We start from the raw sequence: 7,242 nt of genomic DNA, 5'->3' as shown, positions 1-7,242 counted from the left end.
ATGTGCAGAGTTAATAGCAAGCAAGTAAAATGAAGGGATAGTGGGGTAGATAGGACGAGCCCAGCTATAGTCCAATCGTGTGGGCGCTTTCATAGTTGATTGCTCGATTCAATCACTGTCAGTTCGCAAGGCATTGTGGCTTATATATAGTAGTGACTTGAACAAGACCTTAAACCTTTTGGCCCCATAATGGAGCCCGCTATCGCTCTGAAAGACACTGTCAGGGTACAGGGATTATTCACAATGAATCGAATGGACTTGGCTTGACAAAGACAAAGGGTCTCATTGGTCCCATCGTGCTCTGGCACCATGGAAGACAAACTACCATCCCTAGCGACAAAGCCCAGAGACAAAGCCCAGAGACAAAGCAATCGACACCATGCCTCTCGACGCCGTTTCTGGCGCCTTTTATAGGTGACTCTTTCTTACCAGCATGGAGCCTGCGTTTCTGTCAGGGTCTAATAGACTCCCATGTGCAAGTTGGTACAGGCCGTTCTACGAGGTTTCCATAGTATCGATAACGGCAAGTTGCACCTAAAATTATGGCACCAAGACTCGCGCAATTACAAATCGAACTGATTGAAGCTATGCTCCCCGACATAGCACTAAGAGACAAGTAGAGAGCAGAGGCCGTAGAGTGTAGTACCCGCGCGGTCCGACGGGTTTGTGCGAACATGCGGTGTTTCGGGTCGGCTAGAGCACCACCGAATAGCGCTGGACGACCGCGTAGTATTACCCTTTTTATGCTAACTGCACTTTATAATCGACTTATCGAGAAGCCGTGTATGTATTAAGACGAGATGATCGTCTTTCTTTAGGACGAGTTCGAAGTTCTGGTCACTATATATAGTATTAGTAGAGTATTAGCCTCGATCCGGTGGTCGAACAAGACGGCGCGGCGTATCGTAAAAGAGCGAAACGCCGACTTACGGGACCTCTACCTCTATAAGCTGTCGGCTTTCCGTTCTTATTAGTTAGTATTTATAGATGAGTCGGGTTGCGATAAGCGTATAGGGTTTCGCCGGACCGGCTGGTCGCCGCTGGGTGTAACGCCGGTATAGATAGCGAGGTTTTATCGCGGCCATCGCTACCAGATCCTGCCGGCGTATGCGCAGGACGGCATTATATATTCCCGTATATTCCAAGGCTTTACCGATGGCGACGTATTCGAGAGCTTCCTGGAGGAGCTGTTATTATATTATGGCCGGTGGCCCGAGCCCAAATCTGTTCTGATTATGAACAATGCTCGGTTTTACCGATCCGACAGAATTGAGTAGATGTGCGACGAAGCCGGCGTTGTTTTATTATATCTCCCACCGTATCTACCCGACCTTAACCCGATTAAAGAGTATTTCGCCGAGGTGAAGCGATTCATAAAGCGTTACTAGTAAGAGTTTGCGGATGCGCCGGAGCCTAACTTTATAATATTCCTAGACTAGTGTGTATAAGTAGTGGGCGGTAGAGAGCGTAGTGTACAGGGTTATTTTCGACATGTTAGTATTGAGATCGAGGAACTATAATTTAGGCATTATGAATTACGGCGGAGATGGAAAAGATAAAGGATATATAGACTCGAAAAGACCTAAGAGATTATTACGTCTGCAGCTAGCCAGCCGGCCATCTCCTACTCTTACCCATCATCTGTGCTAATCAACGTAGCCTATTCTGGAATATCACGCACGAAACGTCGCGCAGCACCTATCTTAATGCCTCTCTACTCGTATAATAGAGCATTTTGGGCCTCGTATACCAGCTGAAGATCGAGACCTTGCTCCAAGGCGATATCGTAGATTTTCTAATACTCTTGCTTAAGATCTACGCGCGTTACCCTTAACCCAAGCCAGTTGTAATACTCCTGGACGGCGTCGTCGAGAGGACCTGGGATATTCAGGTTGGTGCGCGGCTTAGCCGACCCCGGCTTAGCTAACGAGGCATGTGGGCTCCCACTCGAAGCTGAACCACCTACCGTTGTCCTAAGAAGCATATTCGTGATGGTAATCGGCGGGTACTGGCCTTGCGTAGGCTTACTCTGGCGTTCCGTCTTTTGCTAGTCTTCGAGGTAGAGTATATTACGTATATCTTAGGGCATATCGTTATGTGTCTCTAGCGAATTGCCCGCTCGGATATACTCGCTAAGGCGTAAAAGATGTGGCGCCCTTAATTTATATCTCCTTCTTATTTTACTGTCCCGCTAACAGTATAGGCCTAAAAGGCAGGGAGGCCCCGGGTATCGCATCAGACTACGTACGTAACGCCAGGAAGAGGTTCACCTGAGGAATCCACGTGCCCGTCGAGCTCTTGAAGCATTAAGTCCGTCGCCGACCCGGTACGGTGCGTCGTCGATCGCCTCGTCTGTCGCTATAATAGACGTGGCGCGGGCGTCGTTTTTATATAGTTAAAAACAATATTAATGCAAAGCTGTTTCCGACGCGCAAGCAGATAGCTCCAACTTCGAAGCTGCTTCTCCAGAGCAGCCCAGTCAATATCCAGCCCGTCGTAGCGTTTCTTTAGTTTTCGCTTGCCAGTGACGGACACAATTATCTTGGTGTCTTCCACTTGGAAGGATTTATTGGCTAGGAACTTCTTTTCGGTCATATTCTCGAGCTTTCGTCGCAAACTAGATTCCTAGAATTCCCGCGGCGAAAGCGTAACATCTTGCTCCGTGTTTTCGGCTTTACTTTTACGATTAAAAGTAACCTTCTATTCGACGTCATATCGGATGTGATTCGATCGGCTTCGTCGGTTAAATATATCTCTATCCCCGTTAATTAGCGCGAATGTGAGGGTTCCTTACTGAGAAGGCGTCGCACTCCGACTCGATCGGTCGCTCGTGTAGGTCTGAATCACGCCAGGTGAATCGGCTAATAGGCTTTAACTATCAAAATAGTATTGTATTTGTAAGTCGACTAATTGCGACGATAACTAGTTATCAGTTTAACCATAAGAGCTATGCGAGTCGATGGGAGACATTATTAGGCGGCCGCCTGCTTCGACGGTAGAAGTGTTAGGAAGGAAGCAAAAGAGCCAGCGGAGACATTTGGTCGGAAACCCAGCTTTGAGGGTGCTGTAGCAGCCACTTCTGGCCGAACAGTCAAGGGGCCTTAGCGCTACTTGGCACCTCTACTTTGAATCCGGCAGGTGTCGGCGGGCTGCTGGCTTGGGAAATCGAGAGTTCCATATTATAGACGCTATCCACTGTTGCAGTGGGCTGGCCTCGACCGGATCGTATCGAGCCAAGTAGAACTTTATAATGGTTTCAATGAAGCATTGAGTAAGGATTCGAAGGCGATGCCAAAAGACAGCAGTCGTCAAACATGCCGCATTGAGCATCGCTCAACTAGTTCTAGGTCATTTCAAAGAGGTGTAAGCTACAGTTTCGGTAGAGAGTAACTGCTGGGTGCACCTCGTTTACGCCACAGTAGTAGGAGACCTATACGGGATAGTCGGCCGTACTATTAGTATTCCGCATCTTGTCGCTGGTGAATATAATCTAGAGGAAAAATCCATAAGACCGAACGAATAAAAGATACGAGGGATCTCGGCTGAGAACTCGCCCATATTAGAATAGTAGGAATGTGCGCCAAAAACGACGCTGACTGGATTTGTATTAAAAGCTCGGTTTGTGGACGCTGACAGGGACGATTGCATTGCCAAGGAAAACATAAACTGTCAGCGGCTTCTAGCTCTTGGTTTCGTGTAGCATAAACTAATGTAAAAGTGTAATAGTCGATTTATGGATGCACAAGGTAAGAATAAGCAAAGGCAGAATTTGGCTCTGTACTTGCGATTATGGCGGGGTACATGGTGTCAGCAGCTACCCCTGCCCAGTGGGGCCAGAATGGAAACTATCAAAGAGTGGAGAGAGGACGCTGGTTTCGCTAGCGACTGTAGATCGGTGCACATACGGTCAGTTTTGTCCTTGGTCTGTTGCCACTCTTCGTACTCGTCGTCAAAGTCGAAGGAATCATACGAAACATCGTTCTCGCTAGAGTCTTGCGACCACAATCAGACCAACAAAACTCAGGGCCGAAAACAACCCGTGAGACTCTTCGAGCTTGAACAGCAAAGAGACAGTACTATACCGTCACTAGCGAAACTAGCGTCCTCTCTCCACTCTTTAATAGTTTCCGTTTTAGACCATTTTATAGGGGTAGCTATTAACGCTATATACCCCGCTATGCTCGTATATATAGAGCTAATCTCTGCCTTTACTACTTTTCCCCTTATAGATCTATAAATCGATTACTATATTTACTCTTGGTTTATTTTTATTCGACGAGAGCTAAAGCTATAAACTATTAACAGTTATATGCTTTCCTTATAGTACTATAATGGTTCTTATAAGCGTTTATAAACAGATATTTAACAAAATCCGGCTAGCATCGTTTTCGGCGTTAAGTTATTATAATAACGCTGACTAATTTCTATTAAAACATCTATTTCTTTACAAAAACGATTACAGCGCCAGGTAAAGCATATACCATATATCAATAGCTTCTCTTAATTTAAAAGTATTATAATCGATTTATATATATCTAAATAAAAAAGTAGTAAAGGCAGAAATTAGCGCTATACTTATAAGTATAGTAAAGTATATAATATTAATAGCTACCCCGCTAAAATAGATCTAGAACGAGAACTATTAAAAAGTAAAAAGAGGATATAAATTTCGCTAATAATTATATAATATTTCGTTCTAATTTAATTAGTTATTATATAAAGTTACCGTGGTAGGGCAACGTTTCCCGGATACCTCTTAACAGTTAGGTAACGTAGCGAGTTAAGCGGGGTACTCGCAAGGCTCGGCCTTACGAAATACTATTAACGCTTTTTAAATCGCTATATAAACTAAAAATATTAAAGGGCATATTATACCTAATTAAGTAAGGCGACTTTTAAAAGCTAGGCCCGGTATAATTACGCGTTAACGTCTACGTTTACGAGTACTAATACTTGCCCACCTACCGACCCGCCGACCTATCGCGATGTTATCTCGACTTAAGTCCCACGAAAATGCCTGGAAACGGCCTGCCAAAGTCGCTACCACCATTAATAAGTTACTGTTTAAGCTACAAAACTGCCAGCCTAAGAACACCACCAAGACCTACGCGCCGAAGTAGAGAAAATAGTAGGCATGGTGTGCACAATACTACCCGCCGGTCCCTGCCGGATGGCAAGGCGCTAACGTGGTCTGGGATGGCCAGGACCTTCTTGGAGACCTGGTGGACGAGGGGAAGCTGCTTCTCTTCATGACTGAAATCGCAGAACGGGCGCCACGCGTAGGCAAAAGGCTCGCAAGCGAACGTCGCCGACGCGAGGTCGGCACTATCGCATCGAAGCTGGCGGATGATTCCGATACCGAGGGCGGCGACTTCTCGCATTCCAATCTTCGTCTCCGGTATAATACTGTACGGTCCTATATCTCCGCCATTTAGAAGCTATATAAAAAATAAAGGAGTAAGCGGATTAACCCGGCTCCTCCGCCGCAAGGTATCCTTCTTAACGTACTAAAGTCAAGAATTATTAAAGTAGCCTATGCGCAAAGCCGGACCGAGATAGACGACCGCGGCGAGGGGACCCTGAAGGATGCTTATACTATTGCCCATATCCCTTAATATACTGCTACGGTATAGCAGGAGCGAAAAGCGATTACCTACGCCTTAAAAACTCAGGTCGACTTTCTCCTTAGTAACCATATACTACTACGGTCTAGCAACCGGCTTCCGATCGAGCTCCTAAACTGCTTCTACCTAGATCTCCCTAACGAAGGCATCTAGCGCGCTAGTAGCAGCCCAGCCGCCAAAGCCCTGGTTATTCTAATGCGGCAAGGGAAAACGAACCAGCACGGGCGCATAGAGTACGGCGCGGCTCTCCGGCATCGAGACCCTAACGCCTGTCTTGTGAGCGCTGTCGCCTTTTAGCTATTTTAATAATAGCAGGTCGAAGGCGAGCCCTTCCCTCAGTTTATAAAGAGCGAGAACTGGTACTATACCAAACTTATCCGACAGTCGCTTTCCGACCCGACCTCGCCGCTTTCGCCACAGACCGCCAACGTCTAGACGAGAAAGCTCTACGAAAGGTGTGGCATCCAAACCTCCAAGGCCTCCTACGCGCCTCGGATTACCAGCTCGCAAAATGCCGATCTTGCCGGGGTACCGGAGGCAAGTATCCGGAAAGTAGGGAGGTGGAATTATAGCGACCAGATAACTAGGTGCTACCTAACGTTATTACCGAGGCAGTTTATGCGATCCACGGCGGATTTCGACCCGGAATAGGCTAAGTCTTATTACGTACCCCGGTCCTCCGCCTTCCCGCTAACGAGTTTATTAACGGCGGTATAGCCCGAGCTAAATTATTAATAATAAAAGTATAGCTCTAAGGGGTAATAATTATTAAGTACGATAAATAAGTTAGTATAGCTTTACGTATAGGTTTATTTAATAATAAATATTAAATCCGAGTTTTTAATTAAATTATTAAACTCCTATATATTTAGCACCTATTTATTTAAGTACTGTTTACGTATTTTATTAAATATTAATACGTTTAATAATATTACGGTATTTTTTTATTTATTAAGCTTTACGGCGGTATAAAGTTTATCGTAATATTTTTTATTACGTAAAAAAAATTCGTAATAATTAATAATATTTTCGCCTTAGTAATTAATAATAGTTATAAAAGCGTTAAAATATTTAAAGGCTTTTTACGTCTAAATGCGGAAATTTTTTTAAGCTTTATCGCTTAATCGTATATATTAATCGAATAAAGTATAATAATAAGTAGTAATTAATACAGCCTTCTTTTACTTATTTAATAAATAATCTCGTTTTTAAAAGTAAAGTTAAATCTGTTTATATAGTTTAAAGCTCGCTAGCTTAGAACGAAAGTTACGGAAGGCTCGAACCTCCTTAATAAGAAAAAGAGAAATAACTTTATTAATTTCGGCCTTTATTAGCGATATTATGTAATTATATAGTTATAAAAGTAAGAATTAATTATATTACGAAAGTCCATAGTATAAAATAAAAAATAAAGTAAAAAATAAAAACCCGGAGAAATCGTAATAATTAAGGGCAGGTGGACCGAAAGTCGTACCCGATAGCTTAGCTACGAGTACCGTACCTTATCGGGAAGCCTTTGCGTTAATTAAAAGAATTCGCCCAAATGGGCGTAGCGGCACGCTAAGTCCTTACCTTCGCGCGGAGTAGCCCGATTAGGTAATTAAATAATTATTTAATC

Source organism: Apiospora phragmitis (genome assembly GCF_038363925.1).
Source record: "Apiospora phragmitis strain CBS 135458 chromosome Unknown utg000003l:1.0-2676785.0:1.0-2680665.0, whole genome shotgun sequence".
Taxonomy (NCBI): Eukaryota; Fungi; Ascomycota; class Sordariomycetes; order Amphisphaeriales; family Apiosporaceae; genus Apiospora; species Apiospora phragmitis.
Note: the sequence above shows the minus strand (reverse complement) of the source record.